The 18,056-nt window shown below is 42.7% G+C and overlaps 1 protein-coding gene across 3 annotated transcripts in view; it reads right to left on the minus strand.

Annotated features, from left to right (window-relative positions):
- Casp8 (caspase 8) overlaps nt 1-18,056 on the minus strand; it is a 51,672-nt gene that overhangs the window by 16,440 nt on the left and 17,176 nt on the right. The window contains exon 1 of one of the 3 annotated variants that reach the window (XM_045147547.1): nt 12,350-12,418. The exons of the other annotated variants lie outside the window; for them this stretch is intronic. The gene's annotated coding sequence lies outside the window, so the exon portion shown is untranslated. Of the gene's footprint in view, nt 1-12,349; nt 12,419-18,056 lie in introns of those variants that run through there. 3 annotated transcript variants of the gene reach the window in all.

Raw genomic sequence — 18,056 nt, forward strand, 5'->3', positions numbered from 1 at the left:
GATGGAACTCCGATTCTCATGCTTTCAATACAAACTCTTTGCCAACTGGCCTATCTCCCCAGCCCCCCCCCCCTGCCTTGCCCCGCATTCCATCATTTTGTTTTCTTTTTTTTTTTTAACAATTTTTTTGTTCATTTTTATTTATTTACCTGAAAGTGACAGAAAGAGAAAGGCACATAGATAGATAGATAGATAGAGAATGGGCGCTCCAGGGCCTCCAGCCACTGCAAATGAACTCCAGATGCAGGCGCCCCCTTGTGCATCTGGCTAATGTGGGTCCTGGGGAATGGAGCCTTTAACTGGGGTCCTTAGGCTTCACAGGCAAGCACCTAACCACTAAGCCATCTCTCCAGCCCATTTTGTTTTCTTTTTAAATATTTATTGATTTATTTGCTTATCTGAGACACACATACACACACACACACACACAAAGAGAATGAGTTGCCAGGGCCACTAGCCATTACAAATTAACTCCAGATGAATGAGCCACCTGACTTTACATGGTTACTGGGGAATTGAACCTGCGTCCTTCAGCTTTGCTGGCAAGCCCCTTAACTGCTAAGCCATCTCTCCAGACCTTCATTTCAGTTTATTAGTGTGTGTGTTGTATGTATGGGTGCACGCGTGCCACTGAGTATGTATGGACGGTGAACACACCTGTAATCTGGCTCTTGGGATGCAGAGACAAGAGGATCATTGTAAGTTTAAGGATAACTTGGTTTACGTAGCAAGTTCCAGGCCAGCCAAGGCTCCCTGGCAAGACGATTTCAAAACACCGAAACAGGCTGGGGGGATGGCTCAGTGTATGCAGCGCTTGCTCCACAGGCATGAGTCCTGTGCTCAGATTACCCCCTGAAACCTACGTGAAGCTGGACGCTGTTGCACAAACACTTGTAATCACAGTGCGGCTAGGGTGAAAAGGGAGGCAGGGACCGAAGAAGCACCCAGAAGCTCACTGCACAGCTAGCCTGCTTGGTAAGTGCAGTGATGAACAATGAGAGACGCTGCCATCGCTTCTCGGCCTTTCCGCCAAGAGCAAGTGGAGAGACACTGCCTCAAACAAGGTAAAAGGCAAGGACCAACACCTGAAGTTATCCTCTGACCTCCACATGTGCGCTGCTGCACGTGTGCACCTGTATTTAGTACCTACACGAACAAACACACACACACACACACACACACACACATACACAAAAAGTACCATTTTGGATTTTCACATTAGGAGACATCTTAGTGAAATGGCCCAAAGACTTTTCGTTTTCCCTTTCAGAAAGGCTTTTCCCCTGCCTTGCTACAGTATCAGCTTTTGTGTATAAAAAGAGAGAGAGAGAGATGGAGAGATGGCTTAGCAGTTAAGGTGCTTGCCTGTAAAGCCAACAGACCCAGGTTCGATTCCCCAGGACCCACGTTATCCAGATGCACAAGGGGGTGCATGCGTCTGGAGTTCATTTGCAGTGACTAGAGGCCTTTGGAGCACCCATTATCTCTCTCTCTTTCTGCCAAATAAGTAAATAAAATATTTTTAAAAATACAATAAATGACAATATGATCACAGTTCTAATATATCACACACATATGCTGTTAAAAGATTAGAAAAAGGCTCATATTCAGATATATGCACCCCCTGTTGGGGATTTTTCCACTTACTATTTATAACAAACATTTACCCTGAACCACTAAACATTCTCCTATAGCACATTTTTATGTTTCTTGACTCATAGCATGTGGATATATCAAAACTCATTGGAAAAATATTCTATCTTTTAACTGCCTTTTTGAGACAGTGTCTCACTATATAGCCCAGGTTAGCCTGGAATTCACTATGTAAATCAGGCTACCTGGAACTCACAATAATTCCTGCTTGAGCCTCCCAAATGCGGGGATTAAAGATAGTTTATCTTTACTGTTAAACTAGTATCATAGGCATTTTTTTTATATATCCTATACATGCCCCTGATTATTTTCTTAAGATAAATTGTTGGAAAATGGCAAAGAAGTCATCAGTAATACCAACCAGTAGTGAATCCCGTATTGTAGAATGCTGACCCACAAGGCAAGAAATGTGCCCTGGTACAATTTGCACCATCATATGGTAACTGAGGAATTCATGCTGGTACTAAAAACCCGGTCAAAAATCCATGGCTGGAGAGACCACAAGGCTTAATGAGCCTCCTATTGTTTTGACAAATAGATGTGCTGTCAAACTGTCTCCTAAATATCTCTTTATACCCACAGATTAGTTCTGTTCTCAGACCTGGTCAGAAAAATTTTGTTGTCATTTTCCACAGTGGGAGGAGGTTAATGCAGACACTCATGACTGGCCAACATGCTGAAAATAAGTGACTGAAGAGTGCTTGCCCTGCGCAGGACATACACATCAGCTCTTCCAGGGCTCAGGGAACATTGCAGGAGACAGGACAGGAAGAATGTGAGAGCTGGAGGATGGAGAAGGCCTCCGAAACTGTTGTCCCGACACGACAAGGCCACTACACTCATGAAAAAGATCAGCAGCTGTGGCCACCTGCACAGGGGGCGAGGCAACATTCTGTTATGGATAGGCGAGGGGTTTATGAAGCCACCACTCTCCTGAAGTTTGATTGTAGTGGCTAGAGGCCCTGGTGCACCAATTCTCTCCCTCCCTCTTCTCTCTCTTTCTCTCTCTTCCTCCCTCTCAGGGAGAGAGAGAGAAATACAAATAAATAAAAGAAAGGCTGTGCTGGAGGGATGGCTTAGCGGTTAAGGCATTTGCCTGCAAAGCCAAAGGATCCAGGTTCAATTCCCCAGGACCCACATTAGCCAGATGCACAAGGGGGCGCACACATCTGGAGTCTGTTTGCAATGGCTGGAGGCCCTGGTGTGCCCATTCTCTCTCTCTCCCCCAGCCTTTCTCTGTCAAATAAATAAAAATAAAATATAAAAACAAGAAGGTATTGTGGACATATGGCCAGCACCTAACAGCACACGTTCAAAGAGCAACAAACAAAACCTGCTGGGCACACAGGGAAAAAAACTGGCAACTCTATTCTTTAGGTACACTCTATAGAAACACACGTACTCAACAAGACACATCTTAGAACCCCACAGACCACAGCATGATGCAGAACTACAGCTAACAAGCCAATGTCCTAGCTGCACTAAGGTGTAGACACACAGCAGCCCAGCGTGTAGGGAAGAAGGGTCATCACTCCATCTTCTGAAGTGCAAATGAAAAGACATCCAAGATGGGTTGATAAAAGTGCCAATAAGTTACAATCAAGCAAAACCATACCAGCTACTTTTTAAAATTTTTATTTAAGACAGAGAGGAAAAGGCAGACACAGAGAAAGTGAGGATGGGTATGTCAGGCGCTCCTGCCACTGCAAACTCCAAACACATGCACCACATTGTTCCTCTGGCTTTATGTGTGTACTGGGGAATTGAACCAAGGCTATTGTCAGGCTTTGCAAACAAGCACCTTTAACCACTAAGCCATCTCTCCAGCCTCCATCTACTTTTTAATAATATTTAAGCTGGGCATGGTGGCGCACGCCTTTAATCCTAGCACTTGGGAGGCAGAAGTAGGAGGATCACTGTGAGTTTGAGGCCACCCTGAGACTACATAGTGAGTTCCAGGTCAATCTGGGCTACAGAGGTAGAGATTCTACCTCAAAAAATCAAAAAAAAAAAAAAAAGAAAGAAAGAAAGAGAGAGAGAGAGAGAGAAAAGAAAGAAGGAAGACAGGGAAGGGAAGGGAAGGGAAGGGAAGGGAAGGGAAGGGAAGGGAAGGGAAGGGAAGGGAAGGGAAGGGAAGGGAAGGGAAGGGAAGGGAAGGGAAGGGAAGGGAAGGGAAGGGAAGGGAAGGGAAGGGAAGGGAAGGGAAGGGAAGGGAGAAACAAAGAAAGATTTTTAAAAAAAAGAAAAGAAAATATTTAAAAAATACACTGGGCCGCATGTGGCAGCAAATACCTTTAATCCCAGCATTTGGGAGGCAGAGGTAGGAGGATCGCCATGAGTTCGAGGCCACCCTGAGAATACAGAGTGAATTCCAGGTCAGCCTGGACTAGAGTGAGACCCTACCTCGAAAAATCAAAAATAAATTAATTAATTAATCAATTAAATTAAATAGATTTCCATTGATTTTCTGGAAAAGTAGAGAGAGAGTAGGGTTGGAGAGATGACTTAGCAGGTAAGGCACTTGCCTACAAAGCTAAAGAACCCAGGTTTGATTCTCCAGGACCCATGTAAAGGCAGATGCACGAGGTAGTGGAGTATCCAGAGTTCATTTGCAGTGGCTTGAAGCCCTGGCACACCCATATTCATATTCTCTTTCTGTCTTATAAATAAATAAATAATATCTTTAAGTATAAAGTAAATATTAGGGAGGTTCTTCATGCAGACATACCAAACTCATAATATTGTCCCATCTGGGAACTGGGGACAAAGACCAGGATTCAGGGGAGAAGGAGTGAGGAAGAGAATTTGCCTTTCTTTTCTATGTGGTATTAAGAATTATATGCAGGAGCTGGGCATCTTGGCACATGCCTTTAATCCCAGCACTCGGGAGGCAGAAGTAGGAGGATCACCATGAGTTTGAGGCTCCCTAAGATTACATAGGGAATTCCAGGTCAGCCTGAACTAGAGTGAGACCCTACCTCGAAACACCAAAAAAATTTAAAAAAAAAGAATTATATGCAGATATTATTTTGCGAGTGAAAATGCTGTCTTAGAGGCCAGGCATGTTGGTTCATGCTGTAATCCCAGTAGTTGGAGGGTAAGGCAGAGGACCGCCATGAGTTTGTGCCTAGCCTGAGCTACAGTGTGAGACCCTGACTCAAAAAAAAAAGTTGCCAATAAAATTAAAAGAAAAAAAAAATAAAATAAACAGGGCTGGAGGGCTGGAGAGATGGCTTAGCGGGTAAGCGCTTGCCTGTGAAGCCTAAGGACCCCAGTTCAAGGCTCAGTTCCCCAGGTCCCACGCTAGCCAGATGCACAAGGGGGCGCACGCGTCTGGAGTTCGTTTGCAGAGGCTGGAAGCCCTGGCTCGCCCATTCTCTCTCTCTCCCTCTATCTGTCTTTCTCTCTGTCTGTCACTCTCAAATAAATAAATAAATAATGAACAAAAAATATTAAAAAATAAAATAAAAAATAAACAGGGATGGAGAGATGGCACAGTGGTTAAAGGCGCTTCCTTGCAAAACCTGACGGTCCTAGTTCAATTGCCAAGTAGAGCCACATGCACAAAGTGGCACATGCGTCTGGAGTTTTTATGCAGTGGTAGGAGGTCCTGGCATGCCCATTCTGTGTGTGTGTGTGTGTGTGTGTGTCTTGCAATAAATAAAAATAGTTTAAAAAACAGGTGTGTGTGTGAGAAAGAGAGAAAAGTGAGGGGAATGAGAACAAATGCTTAAATGCTGGTTTGTGTGTGTTCTTGCGGTGAAAGCTGTGTGAGAAAGGAAGTGGGGAAGAAGACTGGAAGCAGGCTTCTGGGAAACCCAGAGTCAGGCACACAGGGCCTCCCAAGCCAAGTCAAGACCAGACTGCATCACCATCCCATGACACATATACACTTAAATCCTTAACAGAAGTGAAAACTTATCTTCCAAAAAAATAGCAGAAACTTTCACACAACAGACTAAACAGAAGAAAGACATAGGGTTAGTAAAGTTGACAAATTCTATCCAATATCTATTTCCTCTCAGAAAATAGATATCCTTTTCAAACACATGTGAAACAATCACAAAAAACTGGCCTCAATAAAAATCTTTGTAGACTTCCAAAAAGAAAAAATAAAACAAAAGCAATTCCCTTTCTATGACAAGGCACTGACACTAGACATTGTGACCTGAAATTCCAGGATACGGCTTCACCTACAAGGCTGATTGACTGTGGGGAGCTGCAATGAAACAAGTTGGAAGCTAAATTATTTTGGGCTACCTTTAGTCTCCTAAGAAAATATTTATTGCTCACCTCTGTGTGTGACCTAACATCCTTGTGACTATTGTGTAAAATCTCTTGGAAGTGCAAACAGACCCCCCTAGCTTCAACCAACTCAAAGACTAAGAATATCATCAGGTAGAATCTGAGGCCAGTAGACTCCCTGCTTAGCTGGACTTGCCCACCTCATGCTTCTACCAATGTATGTTAAGATTACCTTGATTTATAACTTCCCTTGCTCTATATCTAATAAAAACCTCATGAAACTGTTACCATGTTGGAACACAGTATTTAGGATAATGTGAATCTATATTAGTGGGCCATGGTCACTCATATTTGGCTCCAAAATAAAGTATCTCTTATTCCCCTTCCAGTGAGAGCCAGGGGTTTTTCTGTGGTTGTGTTTTGTTGTTATTGTTGTGTGTGTGTGTCAACAACATTAATAATGAAGAACAACCCAAGCCTCACACTGCAAAAGGATTATCCACCTGGAAGGGGCTTTTCTAACAGTGTTAGAACAACTAAGCTGGAGAGCAAGAAAGAGAGAGAGAGAAACATTTATGATGCTCTTGTATTGGTAAAGAACTTTTGTAAATATAATAGAAAACCTGGAAGGTATTAAAGAAAAGACTGAAAAATGTCATTAAATAAAATGCTCTGCAAAAAAAAATAATAATAATTCAAACATGGGCTAGAGGGATGGCTCAGCAGAAGGTGTTTGCCTGCAAAGCCTAATGGCCGGGGTTTGATTCCCCAGTACCTCATAAAAACAGATGCACAATGTGGTGCATGTATCTGTAGTTCATTTGCAGTGACTGGAAGACCCTGGCACACCCATTCTCTCTGTCTCCTCCTCCTCCTCCCCCTCTTCCTCCTCCTCCTCTTCTTCTTCTTCTTCCTCTCTCCCCCCCAACTCTCTCTCTCCTTGCAAATAAATAAATAAAAATATTTTTTTAAAGGGTATTTTTAGCCAGGCATGGAGGCACATGCCTTTAACCCCAGCACTTGGGAGGCAGAGATGAGAATCGTGAATTTAAGGCCAGCCTTAGACTACAGAATGAGTTTCAGATCAGCCTGGGCTACAGTGAGACCCTATCTTGCAAAACCAAAAAAAAATTTTTTTTTTTTTTTGGTTTTGCAAGGTAGGGTCTGCCCAAGCTGACCTGGAATTCACTATGGAGTTTCAGGGTGGCCTCGAACTCATGGCAATCCTCCTACTTCTGCCTTCTGAGTGCTGGGATTAAAGGTGTGTGCCACCATTCCCGGCTCAAAAAAAAAAAAAAAAATTTAAGGGTATTTTCAAAAATAATTCAAACATAAAAAAATAATAATTCAAGCATAAACCGGATGTGGTGGTGCACGCCTTTAACCTCAGCACTCAATAGGCAGGGATAGGAAGATCACTGAGTTCGAGGCCAGCCTGGTACTACAGAGTGAGTTCCAGATCAGCCTGGGCTAGTGTGAGACCCTACCTTGAAAAAGCAAAATAAGGCCGGGCATGGTGGCACACGCCTTTAATCCCAGCACTTGGGCGGCAGAGGTAGGAGGATCGCCATGAATTCAAGGCCACCCTGAGACTCCACAGTGAATTCCAGGTCAGCCTGAACTAGAGTGAGACCCTAACTTGGGGAAAAAAAAAAAGAAAGAAAGAAAGAAAAAGAAAAATAATAATTCCAACATAATTTTAAAATAAACTTAGCAATGTCGGGGGGGGGCAGTAATACACATGATTTTCTAAAAGGAGGAGGAACTACTTAGGTTCCCCATACGACAGTCTTTAAAAAGAACACTGGGAATGACAGCGTGTGCATGCCTGCCACTCCAGCACTCGGGAGGCTCAAGTCAAGGGAGCTCAGGTTCCAGGTCAGCCTGGCTACACAGCACAGCAGGACCCTATCACGTGCGTGCGCGCGCGCGCGCGAGAGAGAGAGAGAGAGAGAGAGAGAGAGAGAGAGAGAGAGAGAGGGGGGGGGGGGAGAGACCAGTAACCCAGCGCTTAAACAAACACAAGAGGAAAGTACCAGTGACTTTCTATTTGAAGACTAATAGTGTTGTTGTTGTTTTTAAAGAATAACAGTTTTCACTTACTTGAAAAGAGCAAGAAAGAGAGAGAGAAAATTAATGTTCTTGTAGTGGTAAAGCACTTTTGTAAATATAATAGAAAACCTAAAAGGCATTAAAGAAAAGGCTGAAAAATGTCCTTAAATAAAATGCTCTGCAAAAAAAAAAAAAAACAAACAAGGGCTGGAGAGACGGCTTAGCAGTTAAGCGTTTGCCTGTGAAGCCTAAGGACCCCGGTTCGAGGCTCGGTTCCCCAGATCCCACGTTAGCCAGATGCACAAGGGGGCGCACGCGTCTGGAGTTCGTTTGCAGAGGCTGGAAGCCCTGGCGCGCCCATTCTCTCTCTCTCTCCCTCTGTCTTTCTCTCTGTGTCTGTCACTCTCAAATAAATAAATAAAAATTAAAAAAAAAATTAAACATGGGCTGGAGAGATGGCTCAGCAGTGAAGGTATTTCACTTCCAGGGAAAGAAAAGTAGGTGCCCAATGCCAATGACAGCCATTTTCAACTACTAAGCTGGCAAACTGCAATGTACCATGTGTGAGACCGTGGAAATAAAAGATTTGTCACCTCCCTGTCAAACTATGAAATGAGGGCTGGAGAGATGGCTTAGCAGTTAAGGCACTTGCCTGCAAAGCCAAAGGACCCAGGTATGATTCCCCAGGACCCACATTAGCCAGATGCACAAGGGGGAACATGTGTCTGGAGTTCATTTGCAGTGACTGGAGGCCCTGGTGCATCCATTCTCTTTCTCTCTCTCCCTCCCTCTTTCTCTGTCAAATAAATAAATAAAAATAAAATATTTTTCAAAACTATGAAATGAACTTTAGCCCCACAAATTAATTTCCAAGGTTTTTCCTATTTAAATGTAATTGTCCTCAAAACTAGGTAGAAGGGAATTCAGGACAGTCGTGCTTGAAAAACCAAAAGAGCAGGAACCACTGTTTACCAGTGAAGATAAAGTGAGTTTCAATCATACTTGATCCAACTCTACTCAGCTACTTAGTAGGATAAGGAAATCCTGTGTTTCCATATGTGTGAGCTACATAATGTTTTCATCAGTGTGTTCACAGAGCATGTGTGCACTTGTGGATTCACAGAAGAGCTCTCTCCCTCACAGAAATCTGCTTCGCAAAGACCAAGGACCATGCCCCTGGATTAGCCGTACTAAGTGTACATGTGCTTAAATTTAAATCTCTATTTTAGGGCTGGAGATGTGGCTTAGTGGTTAAGGCACTTGCCTACGAAGCCTAAGGACTCATGTTCAACTCCCTAGATCCCATGTAATCCAGACACAAAGCGACACAAGCGCACAAGGTGGCACACGCACCCAAGGGGACACATGCATCTGGAGTTTCATTACAGCAGTCTGTTGGGCTTGCCTCAAAAAAAAATCTCCATTTAAGATCCATTTTCAGCCCTGTAAACATGCCAGGCATGGTGGCACACACCTTTAATTCCAGCACTGGGGAGGCTGGGGTAGGAGGATCACCATGAGTTTGAGGCCAGCCTAGAGGCTACAGAGTGAATTCTAGGTCAGCCTGGGCTAGCGTGAGACACTGCCTCAAAACAACAACAACAACAAACAAACAAAAAAAAAAAAAAAAACTAGGGTTGGATAGATGATGGTGGCTTATCAGTTAAGGCATTTGTCTGCCAAGCCAAAGGACCCCGGTTTGATTCCCCAGGACCCATGTAAACCAGATGCACAAGGAGAGCACATGCATCTGGAGTTCATTTGCAATGGCTGGAGGCCCTGGCGCACCCATTCTCTCTCTCTCTCTCTCTCTCTCTAATAAATAAATAATAAAAGTTTAAAAACTAAATAAAATAACTATGATTCTTATATTTCCATGTTCCTGAAAATTGTTAATGTAACACTTACCTCCTAAGAGAAAGTGTTGGAAGCATGAGAAAAATGGCTGGGGAGGTGGCTCAGTGGATGATAAAGTGCTCATTGCTCAAATTTGAGTTCTCAAGTTCTATCCTCAGACCCCATGCAAAAAGACAGAGGCCATTGTGAGCTTCTGCAATCCCAGCATCCTGACAGCAAGATGGGAGGTAGAGACAGGAGATTTTCCCAGAAGCCCTTGGCTCATGCAGCAAAAAGAACATCAGCAGAGTGAGATTCACAGAATCCCTGCCTTCAATGTGGTGGATGGAGAAGACAGTGGTCCTTTGATCTCCACATGCACACGGTGGCACATGCGTCACCACACTCACACACAAATGAATAAATAAACAAATAAGTGTAAAGAAAAGTATGACAAGAAAATAAAATTCATTTGAAATCTTATCAGTCTAAAATAATTCTCTTATGTTTGGTGTTTAATTACAAATTTTACTTATTCACATCTCTCTATATAAATTGTATATATGTATAGACAAATTCGAATATCTTGTCACATCATGCATATATTTTATATAACTGCTATCAAATAGTAAATCTATATATTTCCATTATATAGTTTATAAGGACACTTAACCTTTTATATATACATGTAAGAACCAAGATATATACATGTGAATAAATGCTTATGATATATAAATGTTCATAATCTATCAACATAAACGTAAAGTCATTTTCCTTATCTCATTTTACTAGAAGCCTCTGAAGAGCCAGGCATGATGGTGCACACCTTTAATCCCAGCACTTAGGAGGCAGAGGTAAGAGGACCGCTGTGTGTTCAAGGCCACCCTGAGATTACATAGTGAATTCTACGTCAGCCTGGGCTACAATGAGACCCTACCTTGAAAAGAAAAAAAAAAAAAAAAGCCTCTAAAGAAATTGCTACTATTGTCCTCATTTTACTATTGTGCTAAGTCACAACTCAGAAATCAACGACTAAAACAGACTTAGGCTCAGATTCATGGGTCTTACTCAAGGCTTTCAATCGCAGGCACAGTAAAGATTTTGGTTTTATTACTGTTGGAAGGCAGTGGGGAAATTCAATGGAGAAAGACACAAAAAAAGATAATATGTTTAAATGGTTACAAGTACAAATAAAAATAAATAAAAAACACCTTAAAAGCTCCCCTGCCTGCTAAAGCCACAGGAGAACAGGAGAAGGTAAGGGGTCCTGGCGGTATGTCAGAGGGAGGGCCAGAGCCGCCTGCATTGAATCCTAGCTGCCACTCCAGATTCCCAACTCAGTCATGGTCTCCCAGGCCAGGCTCTATGCATAGAGTCACAATTACCAGGCAGCACTCAGGCAGCATTCCAGGTCCTACAATGATTTAGATAAACTACCTCAAAGTCAGAGAAAACAAAGAAAAACTTTCATGAACCTTTGGGGACCGTGGTCTGCACATCTCAGCTAGGGAGATGGCTCAAATCTGAGTGTCCCAGTTCAATTCCCCAGACCCCACCTAAAAAGCTCCGAAGCCATGGTGGTCTGTGACCCAAGCACGCTGACAGAGAACTGGAAGGTGGAAACGGGAGAATTTTCCAGAAGCTAGTTGCAAGCCCGGGAAAGGAGGACAACAGAGTGAGAATCCAGAGAGAAAAACTTTCTTGATGTCCATACACACACACACACACACACACACACACACACACACACACACACACGTCTGCATGTCATTCAAAGCTTGAAAGTACCTGGAAGCCTCTCTCAGGCCAAATCCTAATGGCTAAGTGCTGCAATTTCCTCCAGCCCAGCCTGTGCCTCAAATTACCCACCTAGTAAAGCGGTTCAAACAAAATGTACAGTCAGCTCCACCATTCTCAAATTGAATTTAATTAATAACTTCACCTGTAAAATGCTTAGCCTCAAGAGTACAGATCTCTGACTTTCAAACGTATGCTTGCTGTTGTACCTTTTTAGTTTCTCAAAAATACAAATAACTGGCCGGGGATGTAGCTCAGTGGTAGAGTGTGTGCCTGGCATGTGTAAGGTCCTGGATTCAACTTCCAGCACTGTAAATCAAAATAAAGGACTGAATTACTAAGGTTGCTTTGTGTGGTGAGTGTGTGTGTGTGTGTGTATCAACCGATGTGAACGCATGTAGTGGTTTTTTTCTTTGTTTGCTTGTTTGTATTTTGGGAGGGGGTGGGGAGCTGTAGCAGCCAAATCAGTTGAAATTTAAATTCTGTCTTCTGTTCCTTGATGGGCTTGGTCAGGAAAATAATGAGGGCACCATCCAGATGGCTGCACTTGGAACATATAAGAACTGCCCCCAGCGACCTCAGTCCAAGCTGGGGACCTGAGCATCAGAACTTGATGTGGCCCTCCTAAAGGCTCCCAGAGGAACAGAGATAAGACTCCTTGTTTCCCATCTATACTCAAATACCTGGATCCCCTCCATGACCGTGTGGCTGCATATCCCACATTCAGCACCCTAGAAAGCTCTAGAATTCTAAAATTCTTCCTGACCTGACCAGAAACAAATCCTGGGGTGCTCACAATGGCGGCGCCTTCCTCACAAGGCTCTTCTCCGGTGTCTGTGCCTGCAAACGCTGAGTGAGGAACTGAAGGCAGAGCCTTCTTATACTTCCTGGTTTTGAAACTTCTGAGTCACAACAGCTCAGCGGGAGGAGGGGCAGAGGAGGAAGAGGGCTGCTGCTGGTGGCTTACTTTCTAGTCACTGAGACCAAAAAAAAAATCCAACCAAAGGAAGCAGCTCACGGGAGGAAAAGGCCTTGAAGGCTTCGCCATGGCACAAAGAAGCATGGTGTGGGCTGGAGAGATGGCTTGGCGGTTAAGCGCTTGCCTGTGAAGCCTAAGGGCCCCGGTTCGAGGCTCGGTTCCCCAGGTCCCACGTTAGCCAGATGCACAAGGGGGCGCACGCATCTGGAGTTCGTTTGCAGAGGCTGGAAGCCCTGGCGCACCCATTCTGTCTCTCCCCCTCTATCTGTCTTTCTCTCTGTGTCTGTTGCTCTCAAATAAATAAATTAATTAATTTAAAAAAAAGAAGCATGGTGTGAGCAGACCGCTGGGCAGCATGGACTCTGGATGGAAGAAGTGTGAGCAAGCTAACTCTAGCAAGGGGGCGCTCTCCAGGCCCACCCCCCCAGTGACACCTCCTCCAGCAAAGCTCTACCTCACCAAGTGCCACCAGCCAGGGCCTCCTAAGCACTGACAACACATGAGCCTATGGAGGCCATCTCATTCAAACTGCCACAGTTCGCACTGGCTAAAAGGTTTTGTTTCGGGCTGGAGGGATGGATTAACAGTTAAGACAGTCGCCTGCAAAGCCAAAGTATCCAGCTTCGATTCCCCAGGACCCACGGAAGCCAGATGCACAAGGCGGCACATGCATGCATCATCCTCTCTCTGTCTCTCTGACTCTCTCGCAAATAAATAAATATTTTTTAAGTTTTTGTTTCAATTGCCATATATGTATATATTGTATGTTGAGAAAATTCATACTCACACCTCCCCACCCTCCCTGTTTTTAATGTGACTACACAGAAACCACAAAAGAGAAGCATGTATGACTGGCTTAATTCATTGAATGTAATTATCTCCAATTGCATCCATTTTCATGAAAATGACACAGCTTTGGTCTTTATGCCTGAGAAAATACCAGGGCTTGCTTACAAAGCCTGTCAGCCCTTGTTCAATGCCCCGACATCCAAGTAAGGCCACAGATAAAGTGGTGCATGCATCTGTGATTCCAAGGTGCTTATGACAATAGGAAATGATACCAGAAAAATTCCACAGCTCAGAGGCTGCCTAGTCTGACAATCCTTTACAGGCTGGTAATTCATTTGCAGCAACAAGAGACCCTGTCTCAAAGAAGGTAGAGCACATATATCTCCAAGTAATCCTGTGACTTCCACATATATGCCAAGGCACGTGTGCCAATAAACATGTGTGTCCATAAACACATACCACAAATAATAAACAAACAAATAAACAGGATTCATCTATTTGTTGCCTAAGAAACACTTCACCATCAAAGATGCTACTTTAGGGTACAAGGATGGAAAGGTATATTCTAAGCAAATGGAAACTGGAAACAAGCAAGTTTTTCTGTTCTATTATCTGGAAAAAAAAAAAACAAAAAAAAAAACCAGACTTCAAAACTGGTCAGAAGAGATAAAGGTCAAATATATATGAAAGAATAATCCACTGAAGATATAGCTTAGTAGCTAGAGTGTCTGCCTAACAGTAGAAAGCCCTGATTCATCCCTAGTACTACAGAAAGCAAGGCATGGTGGTACATGCATGTTTGTAATCCTAGCACGTGGAAGGTAGAGACAGGGGTCAGGAGTTCAAGGTCATCCTCAGCTATAAAGGGAGTTGCAGACAAACCTGGAGGTATGTGAGACCTCAAGAAGGAAGGAAGAGACAGAGAGAGAGAAGGAGGAAGAGAAGGAGGGTGGGAAGGAAGCCTATCATCAAAAAAAAAATTACAATTCTAAATATATTTACACCAAATATAGGTGCATCCAATTTCATCAAATACTACAGAATAATCCCAGTACCCACTAATACCCACTCTCACCAAAAGACAGGTCATTCTCACAAAAAAATAAATTAAATAAACAGAAAAACATAGGAGTTGAATCACATCATAAGCAGGGTGTGGTGGCACACACCTTTAATCCCAGCACTCAGGAGGCCAAGGTAGGAGAATCACTGAGTCTGATGCCACCCTGAGACTACATAATGAAGCTAGAGTGAAATCCTACTTTGAAAATCCAAAACCAAAAACAAACAAACAAAAAAAGACATCACATATCAAATGGACCTAACAGACACTTATAGAACATTCCATCCAAACGCTGCAGAATACACATTCTTCTCAGCCTATAAACCTCTTCCAAGGTATATCATATATCATATAAGAGGACACAAAGCATTTGAGGTAACATCTTATGCTTTTCTCTGCCTACAATGAAATAAAAAAATCAACAACAAAATAAACTACAGAAAATATACAAACTCATAACGGTTAAACAATACACTATTGAATGATGAATGGGTCATCAAAGAAATCAAGAAGGAAATTTAAAAAAGAAAAACTTCTTAAATCAAATGAAATAAAACACAACATACCAGCCAGAGAGATGGTTCAGAAATTAAAGGCACTTGCTTGAAAAACCCAAATTCCCAGGCTCAGTTCTCCAGGACTCATGTAAACCCAGATATACAAAGTGGTGCCTATGTTTGGAGTTTGTTTGCAAACTAGCAGTACTCTGCCCTGGTGTGCCCATGCCCATATTCACACACCCCTTGCAGATATTGATTTTTAAATTTTATTTTTAAAACTTATTTATTTAAGAGAGAAAGAGGAAGACAAAGAGAGAGAATGGGCACACCAGGGTTTTCTGCTGCTACAAACTCCAGACACATTGCCTCTGTGTGCATCTGGCTCTATGTGGAAAGTGGAGAATTGAGCCCAGGCCATGAGGCTTTATAAGCAAACATCTTTAACCACTGAGCCATCTCCCCTTGCCCAGTATCTATTTTAAAAAAATACAAGGGCATACTAGCCACACCAAAGCAGCCTAGGGAGGGAAAAAAAAACAGAGACACAGCAAAATACACTCTTCTGCTAAAAAGTGAAGTTGGGACTTCCGGCTAAGATGGCAGCATAGGAACCATGCCAAAGCAGCCTAAGGGAGAAAAAGCCATATAAATCCCAGCAAGATACACTCTTCAACTAAAAAGTGAGGTGTATAAGAAATTACCAATGGCAGCAGAGAAGTAGGAGAGATCCAGAGCATCCAGAGACCACACAGGCAGCAGAAGCGGCTCCAGCAGCAGTGGCACCAGGTCCACGGGACCTTAGCGTCTGGGCCAGCCAGCCACCAGGCTCAGCCTGAGCCACAGGAAAAGCCAGGTGAGGGATTTGCCACTCACAGCAGAGCTCTTCACAAACTCAAGAAACAAGGAGAACCTCAGTGAACAATGGAGGAGCAGAGTAGGAGGTACAGGATCATGTGGACCAGTGGGAGAACTAGAGCCACCATTCAGAGCCTCTCCTCCCCCAACCACCAGCGCAAGCCTCAGCAAGCACCAGAGACTGGGGAAGGGAGCTCACAGCACCCAGCACCAGTGACCAGAGCAGCAATCCAACAACCCAGCCAGCCTACTTGAACCCACAGTGCACCAAAGAGGGACCCAAGCAGGAGCACAGTATAACTGAGACCAAAATTATCCCAAAAAGTAACTGAGATTACACCAGGTCAGTAACCGCAAAATAAGCCTGGTATATAGGCCTGAACCAGAAGTGCTAATTGCATCTTCCATATCAGGGTAAATTATATGTTAAACCTAATGGATGGTCAGATTTGCCATTCTTAAATAAGCTGTATTTTGGGCTTGTTATTTGTTACTTCTTGATTTATAGTGGCGTTGTTTCCTCTTCTGTTGTACATTAGGGAAGGGTCTCACTTGGCCACAAGCTGACTTGGAACCCTCAGAAGACCAGAAATCTTAACCTCCTTGTTGACAGGATTAAGGGTGTGGGGAACCACACACCCTAAGGGACAGTGACTTTGTTAGAGAAGCTGGTTGTCATGATACCTACTGTTGCATAAATACTCTGCTGTTTTCATTGAGTGTGTATAGCATTTAGTTAAATTTTAGAATCTGCCTGTATTTTGTTCCACTCAGCCTACTTGAATACTCTCATAGCAGGCAAACCCAACACCTAGGGTCACTTTTGTAGATACTCTGAGAGTCTTGAGAGCCACACCTAGCACCTTAAGCTCCTACCCTGAATATATATAACATCAGATTGCTTGATACATTTAATAATACTGCAGCTAACTAGAAAATCCAAGCATTAAATTAATCTGAGATGCAAAAACATATTTATTATAACACAAGAAACACCAAAAATCAACACAATACAAATCCACCAAAAATTATTAATGCATCAGAAATTACCTCCAGTGAGAATGAGTTAGAAGAAATGCCTGAGAAAGATTTCAAAGAATGATTATAAATATGCTCAAAGAAGTCAAAGAGGAAATCAAAGGAATCAAAGAAGACACAGGACACCAATTTAATGAAATAAAGAGGTCAATACAAGACATACATAAGGAAATAGAAATAGTAAAGAAAAACCAGTCAGAATTACTAGCAATGAAGAACACAGTTGATGAAATAAAAAAACTCTGTAGAAAATCTCACCAGTAGAATGGATGAAGGAGAGGACAGAATATCTAAGCTAGAAGACCAGGTGGTAGATCTAATACCAGGCCCTAGCACGCTCATTCTCTCTCTTTCTCTCTCTCTCTCCTTCTTTCTTTGTCAGATAAATAAATAAAAATAAAATATTAAAAAAGAAAATACTTGGCAGTTTCTTCCATGCTGAAGAGAAAGAAAAGCACACAAATAAGAAACCTGGAAAAAACAAACCATACTCAAATACTAGATGGCAAACAAACAACAACAACAAAATTTCCATGAAAAAAAAAGTCAACTCTATGATTAGATAAACACAAAGCCAAACCTACAGAGAATACTTGAGGGAATACTCCACACAGAACAATCAAACAATCAATTTCATGAGCCAACAAGAAGAAGATTACAATAACCAAAATAAACCAGGCACAAAACAGTACATAACACAAGAAGGCACCAAACCCCATAAAACACCTCATTGTGGCAGGAATTAATTCAAACCTCACAGTAATAACCTTGAATATTAATGGTCTTAACTCACCCATCAAAAGACACAGGTTATCAGGATGGATCAAAAAATTGGGCCCCTCTATCTGCTGTCTTCAAGAAACCCACCTTACCAATAAAGATAGACACCTCCTCAGGGCAGAAGGTTGGAAAATGATATTCCAAACAAATGGAAATAAAAAACAAGTGGATGTTGCTATCTGACACAAATAGACTTCAAACCAAAAGTAATTAAAAAGGACAAAGAAGGCCATTTCTTCTTCATCAAGGGAATGATTCAACATGAGCTTATCACAATCATAAATATACATGCACCAAATACAGGGGCACCACAGTTTATAAAACAAAATCTATTTGACAATAAAACAAAAATAAACACCAACACCAACGTAGTTGGAGACATCAATACTCCACTATCATCAATAGACAGATCATCCAAGCAGAAAATCAACTGGGAAATAATAGAGCTCAACAATATCATCGATCAATT

This window comes from Jaculus jaculus, chromosome 4 (assembly GCF_020740685.1).
Source record: "Jaculus jaculus isolate mJacJac1 chromosome 4, mJacJac1.mat.Y.cur, whole genome shotgun sequence".
NCBI lineage: Eukaryota > Metazoa > Chordata > Mammalia > Rodentia > Dipodidae > Jaculus > Jaculus jaculus.